The sequence below is a fragment of the Papio anubis genome, chromosome 19 (assembly GCF_008728515.1).
Source record: "Papio anubis isolate 15944 chromosome 19, Panubis1.0, whole genome shotgun sequence".
NCBI lineage: Eukaryota > Metazoa > Chordata > Mammalia > Primates > Cercopithecidae > Papio > Papio anubis.
Genome location: NC_044994.1, coordinates 26928977 through 26948206, shown reverse-complemented (window position 1 = coordinate 26948206; position 19230 = coordinate 26928977). Strand labels below are relative to the sequence as shown.

Below are 19230 nucleotides of genomic sequence, written 5' to 3'. Positions count from 1 at the left end.
AAGTGTCCTTCTAGTGGTCTATTTAGTGCCATGTTTTTTACACTTTTGTGCTTTTTGTTAATAATTGTGCTGTTTGAAGTGGCCCCAAAGCATAGTGCTAAAGTGCTGTTTGGAGTTCTTAAGTGCAAGAAAGCTTTAATATGCTTTACAGAGAAAACATATGTGTCAGTTTTGCTTCAGGCATTAGTTACAGAACTATTGGCTGTGAGCTCAATGCTCATGAATCAGCAATATATATTAAATAAGGTGTTTTTAAACAGAAACACACAAAAACAAGGTTATGTATTGATCAGTTGATGAAAACGTTGTGATTAGAAGCTTGCTGGGATCTAACTCTGTATTTCCCCTAGGAGCAATGGTTCAGGATCTACCAATCCAGTGTTTGTGGTGGCTTTATAGAACACAACTATCATGAATAATGAGAATTGACTGTATTTTAAGAGGGAAAATGAAGATCTAACAAACAATACCGACTAGAATGCATATGAACCAGTAAGATTAACATTAATAATTCTAACTGATGGAGGAAGGCCAGAAATTGTAAAAGGATGTGGAGTCCAAGATCCAGAAGCCAGGTACCTTTCCATTTTAGGCTTGAGGGAAAGAGATAAGGGAGTAATCAGAGGAAGAAAATTTGAGGGGATGGAAGGGAATGGCAGAGTTGAAGACCAAATTTAAGGAATTAAGGTCATCTACTAAAGATGATGTGGAGGGTTAATCAAGGACTCAAAAAGGATGTCAGCATTTTGGAACAGTCACTGAGAGGTACTAAGGCTAAAAAATGAAATTGTACTTAAAATGAAAGAACAAACAACACTATTATGACTTTTTTTATTAAGATACATAGAAAAATGAGGTTTATAAGCAGATTGTGTGGAATCTATTGTACAGATTGTTTAAATAGGCAGAATAATCACAAAATAATATTGTTTTCCCTAAGCCCTTGGCCAGGCTTCTATATTGGATGTGTGGTGGCAGAACTATCATTTTCAGGCAAAATGTATATGTTCTTGATACTAAAATAAATTGTTTGCGTGATTTTCAAGTGCTAGTCTTTATGTTGTATGTTTGCAGACATCCACTTAGTAGTAATTGGCAATTATTTATTGAATATCTACTAGATTACAGAAGCCAGAAATACATAAGAAATTAAACCTAGGGGGGAGGGATTGCATTGGGAGTTTTACCTGATGTAAATGACGAGTTGATGGGTGCTGACGAGTTGATGGGTGCAGCACGCCAACATGGCACAGGTATACATACGTAACAAACCTGCACGTTATCCACATGTACCCTAGAACTTAAAGTATAATAATAATAAAAAAAGAAATTAAACCTAGCCTCAGTCATCAAGAATCTTAGCTAACGGTATATACTCCCAAATGAAGAGACAATTATGTTTCAGTGTGGTGAGTGCTGCAATGGGATACATGGGAACAGTTGGGAAGCCTCAAACCCAGTCCTGGAGGTTTTGTGAATGAGAACTGGACTGAGATAACTGGGCTACAAACAGCTGGCTGGGAGGGATTCTAGGTGGTACAAAGACCCACAGATACAAACCACATAAAATTGCATACCAGAATTCATACCAAAGTATCTATTCTATTCTATGTTTGTATTATATTGTCAAAACCAGTGGTTGGCATGAGTGCTCTTATAATTTTTCTGTGTAAAGTTTTATGGGACAATTATCATAATCATCATCAAAATTTTAATGTCAATATTTCTATAATTTGCATTTATTATTTATTCTTTTGAACTATTACATGTTCTGCCACTTTGATTATAATCAGAATATATTTAAACTTGGAATGGCCATAAAATAAATTGTTATCAATTTATAAACACATTAGGCAGAAATAAAAAGAGACATTTGCATGTCTATCATTCAACTATTTTCGAAACTCCACAAAGATGGTTTAAGAACATATTTTGTCACATGGAAAGGATTTGGGATGAATTTTTTATTTAATATCTTTATTAACTAGCTTTTCTAAAATAGTTTTTAATAACCCTCAAGCATTTTTAATGAGCCAATATTTTTCTCCCAAGCAAAGTTGTGAGAAAATGTTCAAGTAACAAGCCTTAAAGTTAAGGATTCTGGCAAAGTTTGACATTATAAACACATACAATTTTTGAAGAATAGATAATTTTTATAAATATTCATCTGGATGAATACTCTGCTTGGAAGTAGTTTGTATTTCAAATATAATAAATTGTACATTGATTTGTCTGTCTTTTGTATATGGAATAGGAGATACAAGTGATTTCAGATCTGTTGGGAGTTATTTTTATTCTTCAATTGGCTTTTATTAAAACACTATATAATACCTCCTTGCAACTAGAGTCCTTTTTGCTTTAGGACAATTTAAAATCACATAAATATTTCTTTATTTCACACACAGACTCATTGAAAACAGTTTGGCACTAATTAGAGAAATTCAGGTAAGCTATGTGGCCATATATTGCATATTAGCCTTTTTCTCCGACCTGTCAATTGGAAGAATGTTGCTGTGAAAATATGGAGAACAGTATTTAAAATACATGGTTAAGCTGCATTTGGCAGTTATCAGAGCTTGCTAAGGGATCTTGCATAATATTAGATGTATTTGAAAGTGTATTATTGGTTTAAGGACTACCACTCTGGGCTTTTTTTTTTTCTTCCCTAAATAAGTCATTTGAATTCCTATAACTTTTTCTGCATAAGAGTGAGTGTTGTACTTCATAAGAAATGTGTTATTTATGTCAGTCTATTTCCATGATGCTGCTGTGGTTTCAATTTTATATTGACATAACAGAGAGTCATGAATGGGCATTTGGGATATTTTAAAAGTCGTTGAATTGATATATTTGAACTGAAATGCTGTCCATTTTTCTGTTTGCTGTTGGAAGTAGATGCAGAATGTTTGCATTATTGATAGAGGGCTTTGGGTTAGTAGTTTCATGCAAGTAAATGGGATGTACTATTAATGACAGAAATGAAATTATTTTAAAAATAGTTTCAGTAGAGGAGAGAGAAAAACTAAGTTATTAACTTGACATTTTAGATATGAATTTTTAAGTTACTGAATATGAAAACTTTATATCACAGAGGTATAACCAAGGGGAAAATCATATTTGCTTTAGACTAAATGTAGCAGTAAATGAGAACCAGGAATATTCCCTCTTGCGATATCTATGATATACGCATGATAGATTTCCATGTGAATATCCAGATGTTGAAGAAATTTTCGGTCTTTTTTCATACATTATAGTGGACAGTTGTTACAACTATTAACTTCATACTGTATCATAGCAAATTGTGGACTGCTATTTAGGTTAAGCTGTGCTTATACACAGTTCTCACATAACTAAAGCAAGTGAGTGAGAAAGATACAAGGACATGCATGAAGTCATTCTCTATATATATCTGAAAAGAAGCAAATCATTTTAAAATGTTGATACTTCACTAAGGCAAGCCATGCATTTGATCATTGTACACCAGTCTGTTCCAATAGCACATTGAAAAACTGCTGGCCTAGAGGACTCTGGCTATGGAGAACACCCATGCATTATAAGTGATCAAGATTTCTTTATTATCAGTGGAAAGTGGCATTACAAGACCTGAATTAATTGCAACATACGGATTTTATTGGATTGAGCTGTTCACCAAGTAGCACTATTGATTAAATGCTAAGATAAATGCTTTGATGAAATCTTGAAATCAATAAATCTATTTGCATTATGACTTTAAATCATTTGTTATTTTAAATGGATGTGATGGTGAGCCATCTGGGAATAGAATTTGATGAATTATAGATAAAAATAATGATTGGACTTTATATCAGTTTTTGATTTTTTTGGGGAATCTCCAGTTGGGTGCCATTTCTAGAGATTTATGAGAATTAGGACCTGGACACATTTGAATAAATATTATGTTCCAGGCATTGTGCTTGGGAAGGATGTATGTCCTTGTTAAAAATAAAAGCATTGTTTTCCTTTGGCAATTAAGGTGTTGTTTAAAAGATGTAAAGATGTAGTTACCCACAATGACATCATTCTAAGACCTGGAAAATGGAAAAGGTTAAGATGTGGAGAACAGTGGCTCTCAAGTTTTTCTTCAGTGGAGAGATAAGAAATTAAACAACAAAAAGAACATGACACAGGAAACATTTAAGGTGAAAGAATGTTATTTTTTATAAGAATAACTGAATTAAATATTTTCCTTTAATATCAATTACAATTTTTTGAAGGAAATACATAAGAACTTTTTCTTTTTTTCCTTATAAATTATTTATAGGGCAAACAGAAGACTTTCGAGCAGGACACTAAAAAAGACAAGGAAAACCCTGGTGCCGATGAAATGCTAAGTGAAGTAAGTGTTAGGTAGTTTAATGTACAGTGTAGAGACATGTAGTATTGGCTCATTTCTGTAAACAATGAAAAAATTGTGTCATTTTGATTGCTGTTCCCTCAGGTAATTTCTCAAATGACGAAATGAATGTATCTACATTTCTAATAATGAAATCAGCTTCATCGCTGGAATGGGATCCTGGTAGCAGACTTCTCAGTCATCTTGCAGCAATGTGGGTAAGCTGTACTGGCTCTCTTATTTATTTAACACCTTTATGTCAGAGTGGTCTAAGTGGTGGGAGTACAATTTTTTTTTTAAATCCTTGATTTTTCAGTTTACTGAGAAGAGTGAATGTAACAAGTATAAGACATTCACAAGGGAAAAAACAGCAGCTGCATTCTCCCCCGTCTCCCCTTCTGCCTATACATATAAGACCTAGCTTAGTCATTATGACTGATTGAGCAGAAACATTACTCACAAAATACCTACACACATTTCCTAATACCCATATCATGAAATAGGATCATGTGACTAGTTATGGTCAGTGAGTTGGAAGTAGAAGTAGAATTGATATAGTTCACTTCCAGGAGAAAGCATTATTAACAGGTATGTGATGCTCCAGTTCTCTCTTCTTCACTGTGGTGACCTGGAAGCCATGTGTTCTAGATGGTATAGGTATAACAAGGAATTAGACTGGGTCCTTGAGTCATCATTTTGAAGGGAGCCTCTAGACTCCATCATCTCCCAAAGCTGCTTTTCTTTTGATATGGTCAGAACACTTAAGATCAACCCTCTTAGCAGATTTCAAATATACAATACAGGATTATTTACCATAGTCTCTATACTCTATGGTAGATCTCCAGCGCTCATTCATCTTGCATAACTGAAGCTTTGTATCCTTTGATCACCACTCCCCATTTCCCCCAGCCCCCAACTCCTGGCAGCTGCTGTTCTACTCTGTGCTTCTATGAGTTTAACTATTTTAGACTCCTCATATAGGTGAGATCATACAACATTTGTATTTCTGTGTCTGTCTTATTTCACTTAGCATATTGTCCTCCAAGTTCATCCATATTGTTGTAAATGGTAGGATTTCCTTCTTTTTTAAGGCTAAATAATATTTGTGTGAGTGTATGTGCTTATTGTGTATCACTCCCGTGGCTCTTTTCCTTGTTGCTGAGGTTAGGGAACAAGCTGGACTAGTAGGAGGCTCATTCCTTTTAGCACCTTCCCACCAAAAAGTACTTTCCTCCTTGGTCTACTATGGTTGGTCAGGAGGCTGGGGAACATACTCTTTTCTGAGAATCCTTTGCAACCAACAACTCTAATCTGGGTTGTGCCTAAGATTGGACAATGGGGACTTAAAAGGAACTGCCGACTCTCTCTGCCATTCAAAGGGACAATCTATGCTGTGTTGTCCAGATATCTCATATATGATTTTTTCATGATTCTCTGCATGATAAAAATTTGAAGAGACCACATGTTTTAAGAAAATATTATAAAAAAGAAAGCCAAACAATCTGAATTTCAATTTAGGGCTAATGAATATCTGGAACTCTTTTCTGCAGACATTTTTATCACAGGTGGTTGGACCACATTTATTTTTTAAACAGCTCATAGGTGCCTATACAAATTATATAATTAGAAAGATTTCGTCTTTGTGGTAAATGGAAGTAACTAGGGAATTTTAAAACTATCTGAGCATAGTTTTGTATCAGTAATAATAAAAATAACAGATTAGGTATCACAACTGAATTTTGATATTTGTACGACTCAAAGTACTTTTACTAGTGTATTATATGATTAGATTTATAGAAATAGTTTTTGAGGTACATAGCTTGGGTGTTCTTATGAATTCTTACTTTATAGATGAGGAAACAGATGCTTGTTAGGTTACATGACTTGACCACAACTAATGAGGACTCACATCATATGCTCTGCCTTAAATCTCATAGTTTCAGCTTTGCAGCACCTGACCTTTCAACCCAACCCATGACTCAGCTCTGTGGCCAGCCTCATGAGGGGATTAAGGAAAAGGGGAAGAAGAGGCCTAAGTAATTTTTTCATAGATATTGAAAATTGATTCATAGGACCTGGAAATTCAAATGTTGAAAGCACAGCTATCATCACAGCTAATTATGGGGTTGCAGATGAGTTCAACTTATCTGGGCTCAATGACTAAGGCTTTTAGATTCTCTCCTTCCCTCCCTCCCTTCGTCTCTTTCCAGAATTTGTTTAGCTAAAGTGACTTATGATTCATTCAACAAATATTTACAAAGCCCTAATCCTTGCCTGGAAAATGTTCTTTTCTGAATGTCAACCTGGCCCCATTGGATTCGAACAGTAAGTTCTGAAAAGAGGATCTAAGCTTTGGCATACTGTTATCGGTTCAGTATTGCCTGGCTCCTTAGGGACTTAAATGGCATAGTAATTGGGAGCAAAAATTCCCATTATTGTACACATGCTATGTATAAGATATAATGCAAGATATTTGGGATGAGCAGAAAACAAAATGCAATAAAACATATTCCTTAGAGATCTTATAATTTAGCAAAATAGTTTCTAGGCCTACATATTGTGTGCCAATTCATATATTTTCCTTTCTTAAACAACGTAGATTCTTCAGTATTAAAAGACCTAGCGTAACGAGGAAAAAAGATGTACTCATTTATTTAATACATAGTGAATGTCTGCTATGTGATCAGGTAACATCCCAGGCCCTGGGGAACAAAAGCAACCTGAAACCACCTTATAAACCCCTGCCTTAACTCAAATCAGGGGAACAATTTGAAAAGAAATAGACATAAAAACTAAATGAAATGGTCCAAATTGTGTTATGTGTAATGAGGTCAAAAATAATAATAATAATAATAAAATAAAAAATCAAGGGGCTAAGAAAAACACATTTGAAGAGGGGACCTCCTTTAGGTAGGACGCTCATGAAAGCATTTGGAGGGCTTCATTAACCTGGGACCTAGGGATGAAAAGAGTTAGTCCTATGAAGAGAGAGGGGAAAGGCCTTCCAGGCAGAGGGAACGGCAGCAAAAAGTCAAAGGGTAGATTTCATTCCCACCAGGGCTGGAGTCAAAGATTCAAATGATGTGGTCAGGATTTGGTCCTGCTCTTCGCCTCACAGCTCTGCTTTCCTGTGTAGTAGTTTCATTCTGAGTCATGCCCTCACTACGCTCATGGCCAAGGCCCCATGTCCTGCTTGGGGCCCAGAGTACAGGAACCCATGGTGGGAGGATTTTACCAGAGGGAAAACGGATTCTGGGTAGGTAAAAACAACCTCCCCCTCCCCCATCCCCAATTTGAAAACTCTTGAAGCCTGAAAGAGTTCCAAACAGATGGAGGACGAGTGTGGCAGGTTGTGGGAGGAGAGACGCCAAGATTGGGTGGGGCTGTTAGTGAGGGATGCATCCTCTAGGTGTTAGGAAGAGCAGCTTGGATTGGATCCTAAGAGCACTGGAAAGCTGTTAAAGGGTTTTAAATGGGAGTGATACAATTTGATTCATCTAATTTCTACGTTTTTTCCAAACGTTTAAAATTATTCTCTATTTGAAACTAATTTCAAATTTATGGACAAGTTGCAATAATAATACTACTATGTGGGATACTCATGTACCCTTTGTTCAGATTCACCTAGTGTTAACATTTAGTCTCATTAGTTTTATTATTTGCCTCCTCTATCTGTTTCTCTCTCCCTCTGTCTCTCTCTCTCTCTCTACACACAAGAAAAATCACACACATAAAACATGCACATATGATATTTTTGAGCCATTTTAGAGTAAGTTGCATTTTGTCATCATAGTGTTCTACCCCTAAAACCTTCAGCATGTTTTTATTACTAAGAATATTCTATGATAAAACCTCAGTACAGTTAGCCACTTCAGTACATTTAATTGTAATACAATATGTTAATGAAATCTAACATCTGTATTCCGGTGTTGTCAGTTGACCCAGTAATAGCATTTACAGATTCTTCCCCTCTCCTGTACAGGATATAGTATAAGATCACGTGTTGTATTTGGTTTTCATGTCTCTTTAGTCTCTTTTAATCTGGAACATTTCTGCAGCCTCTCTTTGTCTTTTATAGCATTGACTTCTTTGAAGAATACAGAATGTTCCCCATTTGGGGTTCCTCTGATGATTCCACATGGTCAGATGGAGATATATGTGCCAGACTGAAATACTACGTAAGCGATGTTGAATCTTTCTCACGGTTTCACATCTAGAGGCACATCAAGTCCATCTGCCCATCACTGGCAACACTAATTTTGCTCCCCTGGTGTAGGTGTTGTCCAATTTCTCCTGCTTCTCCTCCTCATTATTATATTATTTTGAAGCACATAAACAATCTGTCAGGAGTTACCTAAGACCATGCAAATATCCTGTTTCTCATGAAAAATTTCCCCAGGATTTGGCATCCACTGATAATTTACTGGAATCAATCTTTGCTATGATGATAACAAAATGTGATTTTTCCAAAACTGCACTCCTTCCACATTTTGTCAGTTAGTTCTATAAGCAAGAATACTCCCCTGTCTTATTTCTTTATTTGTTATTGGTGTGGACCCACTGACATAGTTTTTCTAATAGTCTATACTTTTTTACTATTCCTGTTTTAGTCATGAAATTGTCCCAGATTTGGCCAGTGATAGACTTTTCCAACTGAAACCTGAATCTTGTGACATGTCCCCATGAAATTTTTTAAAGTACATTTTTGCCATCTGGAAAAACAAGATGTTTCATGATTACCTGTACTTGCCTTGACCCAACCTCAGACTCAGCTGTTTTTCTGAGAATCTCTGGTATTTGTTAGGGGGAATGGGCATGGAGACTAATATTTGGGTGCTAGGCATACAAATTGCTATTGGCATGGCTCCAGAGGCAGAGGCAGAAAATATATACACACATGTAAATATGGATACCTACATGTACATGTACACACACATATATACATCAGTGTACACATATACATGCATATACACAAACACCTACATATTCTATTTCTAGTTTAGAAATTGTGTATTGACACTTATACCTCCAATTGTAATCCACTCCACAGGGTTGTTAATCCTTATTGCTTTTACAGTTAGAATTTGACTCTCAACAACATCAACATACTTACTCATTTGCTCAGTCCTGTAATGCATCTGAAATAATTTCACACAATTGTTTCTCTTTGTCACTAAACACATCCAATTGTATTTTTTTTTTTTTTTTGAGACAGAGTCTCGCTCTGTCGCCAGGCTGGAGTGCAGTGGTGCAATCTTGGCTCACTGCAACCTCCTCCTCCTGGGTTCAAGCAATTTTCCTGCCTCAGTCTCCCGAGTAGCTGGTATTACAGGTGCGTGCCACCACGCCCAGCTAGTTTTTGTATTTTTAGTAGAGACGGGATTTCACCACATTGGCCAGGATAGTCTTGATCTCTTCACCTCATGATCCGCCCGTGTTGACCTCCCAAAGTTCTGGGATTACAGGCATGAGCCACCGCGCACAGCCCAAACGTATTTTAAAAGTTCAGGGTTTGGGCCAGGCACAGTGACTCATGCCTGTAATCCTAGCACTTTGGGAGGCCGAGGCAGGCGGATTGCCTGAGAGCTCAGGGGTTCGAGACCAGCCTGGGCAACACGGTGAAACCCCGTCTCTACTAAAATAAAAAAAATTAGCCAGGAGTGGCGGCGGGCGCCTGTAGTCCCAGCTACTCAGGAGGCTGAGGCAGGAGAATTGCTTGAATCTGGAAGGCAGAGGTTGCAGTGAGCCATGATCGTGTCACTGCAATCCAGCCTATAGGACAGAGCGAGATTCCATCTCCAAAAAAAAAAAAAAAGTTCAGGGTTTGTTTGTTTTTCTCCTTCTCCCCTGGCCTCCCCAAGCCTGAGGGTATATAATAAAATATTGTGTTCACACATGACTTAGATTCACCCTCTCTCTCTTTTTCTCCTTCCATGTGATTACTTATTTGAACTACAATTGGGTTCACTTGTTTTAGTTTTATTTCAGCTACAGTTTTTCCTCTTTCCCAACCTTGTTAATTTAATCTTGTCAGGACATTAACAACCTTCTGAAAGAAAAATTAAATGGGAAGTTATCCTCAGAGAAGTGTTACTCCCTCTCACATCCCTTCCACCCTGTTCACTCTGCTCCCAACCCCTTGGAGGTAACCAACTTCATTGCTTTCTAATGAATCTTCCTTGAACTTCTTTTTTAAGGATAAGCGGGTAAATTCATGCTTTCTTGTTTTCCTCTTTCTTTCTTACAGAAAAGGCACATGTTCTATGTGTTGTTTTGTACTGTGCTTTTTTCAGTTAACAATATCTCCTGAAAATTCTCCATAAAAGTTCATAAATATTGGTTTTTTCTTTTTCATAGCTGTGTAATACTCCATATGTGTATGTATCATAGTTTTTTTTCAATCACCTATGCCCCAACATTTAGATAGCTTCCAATATTTTGCCATGATAGATAATGCCGCAATAAAAGCCTCTTCCACACATGTATTTCCATATGTTGGAGAGCTATCTTCATAGTAAATTTCTAGACATGGAGTTGCTGGATAAACAGCTAAATGCATATTTACTTTTATTAGTTATTGAAAAACTCCCCTCCATAGAGACTGTGCTATTTCTTCTGTCCCTCCTGCAATCCATTTGAGGGATGAAATCTCTACTACCTTACAAGACAATGTATTGTTCTTTGCCAAACTTTCTGCCATCATTTCTTATTTGGATCAAGTTCATTTTTCAGGAGATCTTTTGGGAAGGGCACATGAGTACATTAGGAAATAATTTCTTGAGTTCTGGCATGCTCAAAGACATTTGTTTACAGCATTGATTGTTGAAGAACAGCTTGGATGAATATAATATTCTTAATTTACACATTTTTAGTTTTGTTTGAAAATGTTGTTACTATGTTTTGAATATGTCCCTGAAAGGTCATGTGTTGGGAACTTAATCCCCAATGCAATGGTGTTGGAAGGTGGGGACTAATAAGAGGTGACTAGGTCATGAGGGCTTTAACCTCATGAACAGATGAGTGTCATTATCATGGGAGTGGGTTATTTATCTCCAGAGTGGGCTTGGTATAAAAACAAGTTTGGCCTTCTCTTGCTCTCTCGCTTTTGTCCTCTCTTGCCCTCCCACCTTCCATCATGGGATGATGCAGCATGAAGGTCCTCATCAGATGCCGGTGCCGTGCTCTTGAACATCCCAGTCTCCAGAACTGTGAGCCAAATAAACTTCTCTTGTTTATAAATTACCCAGTCTCAGATATCCTGTTATAGTGACACAAAATGTACTAAAACAGTGGGTCAGTTGTTGCCTTGTTTTGTATGTTGTTTTTGAGAAGGCTGATGCCAGTTTATTTCTCTACCATAAGGTGGATCTTCTAGTAATGACTTCTCTCAGCTTTTGTTTATCTGGGAACAACGTTATTTTCTCTTCATTTTTGAAAGACAGTTTTGCTAGATGCAAGATTATTGGTTGACAGATTCTCTTAGCACTTTGGATATTTCATCCCACCTGTTTTAGCCTCCATCTTTTCTGATGAAAAGACAGTTGTTAATCTAGTTGGATTCTCTTGTGGAGGACAATTCATTTTTATCTTGGTGCTTTCAAGATTTTCTTTTCTATTTGTCTTTCCAAAAAAAGTCAGGGTATGGATCTCTGTGTTTATACTATTGAGAGTTCATTTTTACTTCTTTCTTTATTTCATTTTTATGTTTTTTTTTAAATTCTCATTTGAATCTAATTTTGGGTACCTTTTGATTTCTGATACAATTTTATCTTTTTCTCCCTTTCTTGAATTCCGTCAACTTTCATTTTATTTCTTCTTTCTCATTCCCCTCTATTTCTTTCTCATTCCCCTCTATTTCTGATTTTTGTGTTTGTAATTCAAGACTTTTTCATATTTACAAATATTTGTGTAAAAATGTTTAATTCTGTTTGGAGTATTGTATTACAATTTCTTCAGCTTTGTGGTTGATTTTTGGGGGGAGGGGTTTATTAACTAAAATGTCTCAACTCACATTTTCTGAATTTTTCTCCAGTTTTTGTATGGACGTGGTCTGCTATTTGTATTCCTATTCATTTTGTAGTCAGTGCTCCTAGTTTGACAATTCTCTATTCTGATGGTTCTACCCTCTATGTTGCTTTTATGGATGGTGATGTTTGATAGTGTGTCAGGAAGACAAAAAATTAGTGTGCTTTGTTTTTTTTTTGTTTCTTTATTTTATTTAATTTAGTAAATATCTTTAATTTTCTTTTCTCACATTCTACTTTTGTTTTACTGCTTATGTTTCCAAGGGTTACATCTCCTTTCCTGTACAACTAATTCTTCCCCTGAGTAATGCTTCTCAGAGACTGTTGCTTCTGGTGCCATCATCCTCAAATCCCTTCGCCTTTACTTGGTGTTGTTAATTATCAAGTTCTCCCCTGTGATTAGTGTTTACTGCTGGATTTTTCTCTCTCTGGGGATGCTTTTGTTTGTACCATGTTTGAGTTATCTATACCCCTTTGATCTTTTTATAGTCTCTTAAGGATTGCCTCCCCAACTCTTTTCACCCACAGGCTTGTAGTGGTAGGTAGGCGTCAGGAGCTCAGCTGGAGTTGTTTTATTTGTTCTACTTACAGAGAATTTGAGTGTCATGATATTCTCTCTCATAATACTGCTAAAGGAGTGGATTATGTATGATTTTATTTGCTTTCTTTGTTGTTGTTGTTGTTGTTTTTGAGACCCCAGGCTGGAGTGCAGTGGCACATCTCTGCTCACTGCAAGCTCCGCCTCCCGGGTTCACCCCATTCTCCTGCGTCAGCCTCCCAAGTAGCTGGGACTACAGGCACCCGCCACCTCTCCAAGCTAATTTTTTTATATTTTTAGTAGAGACGGGGTTTCACTGTGTTAGCCAGGATGGTCTCGATCTCCTGACCTCGTGATTCACCCTCCTTGGCCTCCCAAAGTGCTGGGATTACAGGCGTGAGCCACCGCACCCGGCCTCTTTGTTGGTTTTATGTTTTTTTTTCAGGGGGTGGAGGGTGAATGGTAGATTCAAAATTAGGTGGTCACCATGAACCATTTCTTCAAAAATAATTTTTTTTTTTTTGAGACAGGATCTTGCTGTGTCACCCAGGCTGGAGTGTAGTGGCACAACCATGGCTCACTGCAACCTTCGCCTCCCAGGCTCAAGTGATCCTCCCACCTGAGCCTCCTGAGTAGCTGGGACTGTAAGTGAATGCCACCATGCCTGGCTAATTTTTGTATTTTATTTTTTTAGAGATCAGGTTTCACCATGTTGCCCAGGCTGGTCTTGAACTCCTGGGCTCAAGTGATCTGCCTACCTTGGCCTCCTAAAGTGCTGGAATTACAGGCATGAGCCACTGTGTCTGGCCATTTTTAAAAATTTTAAATTTCTGAAATCAAGATGTATCTTACAGTTATGTAATAAGAAAGCATTATGTCGTAGTCTAAATGGTATGCGCTTTCTGATGTACATATCTTGTGGAGGTGTGTTTCTCTGCTACTATTTACAAAGCACATTAATACTTATTACTTGTTTTTCTCACAATGTTCCTATTGGGGTGGCAGGTCAGGTATTGAAATTATGATTTCACAGATGAATAAGTACAGGTCTGGTGTGACAGAAACATTTATAAATGCATTATAAATGCATGCTCTCCCTGGCTGGATCACACTTCTCAGACCCTGGCTCCAACCTTACAATCAAGCATAGCCATTTGGCTAGTTCTAGACATTGGAATGTGAGTGAAAGCGAAATGTGTCACTTGTAGACCAGACTCCTAAAAAGCAAGTGAGACTTCTCCACACTCGGTTTTCTTTTTCACTAGCTAAAAGCAGATAACTCTAAAGCCCTAGTGGATGGAGAAATTTTTAAAACTGGATGAGCCTGAATCCCTGAATCATTGTATGGAGGAAAGTTGCCTGCATTGAATATTTGCATTGAACTGTCCTATGAACAAGAAACGATTTTCTATTACCAATGAAATTTTGGTATTTGTTCCACAGCTGGTGTTATCTTAACTTGTATATCTGGAAATATTGGATGTCTTACACAATATCTCATAGTTAGTGAATGGTAGAATGATGGCTAAGGCCCAGATCTCTTATCTCTTTGTTAAATGTTTTGATGGGTCTCTATTGCTTAGGTACCATGGGATCTGGGAACTGAGCATACTTTTTATAGAAAACTCTGAAAGTAGGTAAGTAGATAGTTGCATTAAATGCTCAATTAAAAAATTATGTTTTAGATTTTGAAATAGGTAAAATGAATACATCCATCCTGGATTCCTTATAAATCTGTGCAACTGATTTTAGAGATTATTGGGAAATAACAACTATTAGTAGGATAATATCAGTTTTTTTTTGTGGTACAAAATGAAATGCACTTCTTAACAGTGAGGCACCAACAGTGTGCATAACATTTTATCCCAGATGGCTCTCTCTTTTGCCAATTTTATGTGGAAAGCAACAGCTTGTCTGGGAAAATGCCTAAATACCCTTTCAGGTCAAAGTTGTCCTCACATAACAATACACTCATGTGTTTTTCTCTAAGAAAAGAGCTTCTAGGAAGGCTAGGATCATGCTAAAGTATAGTCTGTTCTGAAAAAAATTCAATTCTAACAAAAGTATTACATTATATTATCCAGGGACTGATGATCTCATTTATGGATAATGGTCAAGAATTTATTATTACCAGGTTTTTGGTTAGTACTATTTTGGTTAGTACTCTTTCCAATATTTTCTTTTAAAATAGTTATCGGTCATTGGAGGAAATGATATCAAAACTTCCACAAGTTTTTTTTTTTTATTTTTTTAATGCTTTCCTTGTTTGTTACTCTCTGTCCATCTCTGCAGTTTGCAGCTCTGTCTTGTACACAGCAGGGACCTGTTGCTACCTTAAACCTGACTCCAGTAAATGAATTTGGAGACTTTTTTTTAACTTGAAAAATCTCCCACTGGGTTCTCCATGGTAAATTTGGAGAGTTGGGGAGTTCTCTATAGCATACAGGATGGGTGGGTGCACAGAGTGTGACAGAAAAGCAAACACACGGCCCTGTAGCAACTTTGAGACAGGCTCTGATTCAGTCCTACATGGAGACATGCTGCTGGTTCCTCCTCAACTCCTTACTCCTCTGTGGTTATAGTTTCTTTAAGTGCAAAAGTCCCATCTTCTCTTTGCTGTATGAGACAAAGTCTACCCTTTGCATTCAGAAGAGTCCCGTGTGATGGGCAAGTATGCCTTACCCCATCTGACAGGCAGGGAAGACTGAAGCAGTGTCTACTGGGCCCTGGTACGAATGGGTGTCTATAAGGTTAGAAATGGAAGCACGAGTGCAATAGGATTTGTTGCGACTGGAGGGTCAGGCCAAGTCAGAGAGGGTACAGGAAAGTTCGGGCTCAAAACCTGGGAAGACAGAATGAGGCAAAGATCAAAGTTGGGAATTGAAGTTAACTCTGTGAAGTCAAGTGCTCTGAAGGAAGATACCAGTATAAGCAGAGTAGGATCAAGACTTAATTGAGTCTTTGGTCCCTGCTTAACGACTAAAGTTAACTTAACCTCTCCCGCCCCCTTTTTTTTGGAATGGTATTTCCTTTAAGGACTGTTTAAGAAATTCCCAGCAGGGCATGGTGGCTCACGCCTGTAATCCCAGCACTTTGGGAGGCTGAGGTGGGCGGATGACGAGGTCATGAGATCTAGACCATCCTGGCCAACGCGGGGAAACCTTGTCTCTACTAAAAATACAAAAATTAGCTGGACGTGGAGGCTTGTGCCTGTAGTCCCAGCTACTCTGGAGGCTGAGGCAGGAGAATCGCTTGAACTTGGGAGGCAGAGGTTGCAGTGAGCCGAGATCACACCACTGCACTCCAGCCTGGTGACAGAGTAAGACTCCATCTCAGATATAATAATAATAATAATGATAATAACAATAATAATAGAAAAAAAGAAAAGAAATTCTCTGGCCAGTTGCGGTGGTTCACGCCTGTAATCCCAACACTTTGGGAGGCCAAGACAGGTGGATCACCTGAGGTCAGGAGTTCAAGACCAGCCTGGCCAACATGATGAAACCCCATCTCCACTAAAGATACAAAAATTAGCCAGGCCTGGTGGCAGGCGCCTGTAATACCAACTACTCCGGAAGCTGAGGCGGGAGAATCGCTTGAACCCGGGAGGTGGAGATTGCAGTGAGCTGAGATTGCACCAGGGCACTCCAGCCTGGGTGACAAGAGCAAGACTTCTGTCTCAAAAAAAAAAATTCCCTAGGGTTCCTAATTCTCTTTAAACCTTTCTGGTCTTTGTCCATTTACTCTGTGTGTGTGTGTGTGTGTGTGTGTGTGTGTGTGTAGATATGTTTCCCTGTGGGGAAATACTTTCAGAGTTCTGGGGTGAGATGCCAGAAAGTACTTTTTCTGCTGCACACTTGACCAGGATTTTCTCTGACATCTTTGCATTCCTTCTCTGGGCAGTGGTATCAGCTCGGGTAGCTGTAAAGTCAAGCACTGAATTTGGGAGTGTGGATTCAGCTGGTAGATGAACTGAAAGCCAAATTTTGATCAAAAGAATCCTTTCTGTGTTGAAGAAGCCCTAGGAAACCGGGGTGGGAAAGCCCTCCCTGACAGAGAGACTACAGAGCACTAGGTCTGGTCGCACAAGAGATTTTGAAATCAGAATTAAAAAGCAAACACCTCTGCTTTGCTGGAGGTGTTATCTGGGGAAGGAAATGCAATTAAAAGATCTTAGTCTTAATCAATTTAACTCTCCTGTCCCTATGTGGCTTCCGGAAGAGAAAGTTTTCTTTAGTTCTATTTAACTAGAGAGAAAAAAACCCACAAGACCGCTATCAGATTCTCCTAGTCCTTTCCCTTAAAAGTTCATTAACTGACAGTACTTGATAGAGTAGCTCAGAGGATAGGCAGGGGCCAACTTCAAAGGCCGTAGTACTGACAGGTTAGACTGAAAGGCCAAAAGACAGCTGGGGAGGGAGGGTGATACAGAGATTTCTGAAGAGATTTTCTGAGGTGAAAAAAAAAAAAAAAGAGAGAGAGAGAGGTAATAGAAAGTTGCTGAAGGCAGAAGAATTAAATACAAGTGCCCAGTAGGAAATATTGGGAAGTTTGCATTCCTATCTGACCACTTTCCCCTCCCTTAGGTTTTGAAACTATTCATAGCCAAGTTTAATTCAATTGTACTAGGACTTACGTTATTGTGAAAAAAAAAAAAAAAGATGTTGGTTGTATAGGGCTCTGATTTTATTTTATTTTTGAGTCATCATCATTAATACAAACAATATCAGCAACCTAGATTTATACATTGGTCTATAAGAACAATTTTGGAAGACACACACATTAACTTTCTAGGACAGTTTTTCACCTCAAAATGATATTTAAGTGATATTTTTTATCATCTCCTAAGTGAATGTTGTTCTCAAAATTATCCTTTACTCTTTCCTTACAGTTTCATATTTTCTTTGGTAAGGACAATGGTCATAGTCCCAGAAGCAAACATAAATTAGGCTGATTCTGAAAGAAAGTGTTTAAGAAACACTAATAACACCATCATTTTTTTCTAATAAAAAATTTTTATTATTAGAAAAAAAACGATGGTCTCAGTTCTTTCCTTCTTCAGAATATGGATGTCATTTCTTGAATTCTGAGTTGTCACCTTGGTTTGTTAATTATAGGCCATGCCTAAGGAAAATTTTATTGGCTTATTAAAGTTTTCTAGGCCCAAAGATATATTGAGCCTACATCACCAATGATAAGAAGTCTAGCAAAAATCCAGACTTCTTCTATCATTCTCTCCTAATAGTTTGTTTTGAAAATTGAAGTTTTATCCAATGTGAAGTTTATTTACACGTGATCACTTGCCCCTGCTCAGGTCTTTGAACACAACTGAATCTGAAGAATCCTAGCTCATGGATGTGGGTTAAGTGTTGCTGTTTTCTTTGTTCAGAAAATATTGTCTAGGGTAACAAAATTACATAGAGTACTTTTTAAGCATACACGGAAGAAGAACTTGGCTGTTGATGAAGCTTTTGGTCCACAGTTCATTGAGTTTATGTAGAAATTCAGCTTCATTTTAATTCCACCAGATCTAGAGTTTAGTTTGGGCTTTTGTGTCACAAGTAGAGAGCACATAGGCAGAGAATGTATGCCTTTTAGGAACATCACCTTCTGTTTTCTTGCTTTCTCTTTATGAATTTCATGCATGGATATTAAAAACTTTGGATAGTAAATGATCTCCATAACAAAATCTTTCATTTGAGGATGTAGTGAACTCAGTTTTGTCATGCCAAATGCTGGTTTTGAAATTTAATGTAATTTAGCTGCAAAGAATTCTTTGCATTGTTGAGATGAGTTATGGTTCTACTACAAATGCTGAAATAAATGATGGAATGATAATGTGTTTTTTAGAGTGAAATTTGAGATGAAAATAGATTGATATGAGAAGGACAAATGTTCCGTTGAAACCCACTATGGGTGTTTGTAAAACTGCTCAGAACCTGGTGATTGCTAAGTGTTTATTAATTTTTGTTAGTTATTCTTCACAACAGACTTCTCAAGTGGGCTGCATTATTATTTTTTATGCTTTAATTGTTAGAATCTAGTTCATCAGGGCTGATACCAGGGCTGACAGTACAAGTAAGAGAGAAAAAAATTCCTAATATAAATAAGTAAATGAATAAAACAGCAAATAAGTAAAAAGTGAGTAAATGAATAAATGAATGAATAAATAAGTAAATAGAAAGTCTGTTGGGAATGACCTCTTCAGATAATTCTCATAGTGACCCAACTATTATACTGTGAATGGCTGAGGAACTATCATTTGGTACAAAATGGTTATTTTTTTTTTAACTTTTATTTTAACTTCAGGGGGACAT

The 19230-nt window shown here is 37.4% G+C and overlaps 1 long non-coding RNA gene across 9 annotated transcripts in view; it reads left to right on the top strand.

Annotated features, from left to right (window-relative positions):
* Nucleotides 1–19230, top strand: part of LOC103879666 — a 63623-nt gene that overhangs the window by 8712 nt on the left and 35681 nt on the right. For 6 of the 9 annotated variants that reach the window (XR_001897318.3, XR_640391.4, XR_640388.4 and 3 more), the window contains exons 4-6: nt 3992–4157; nt 4280–4354; nt 4457–4569. This is a non-coding gene — a long non-coding RNA (uncharacterized LOC103879666). Of the gene's footprint in view, nt 1–350; nt 576–2405; nt 2446–3991; nt 4158–4279; nt 4355–4456; nt 4570–11500; nt 12184–19230 lie in introns of those variants that run through there. The other 3 variants (XR_001897317.3, XR_001897319.3, XR_002518673.2) reach the window with 3 other exon arrangements.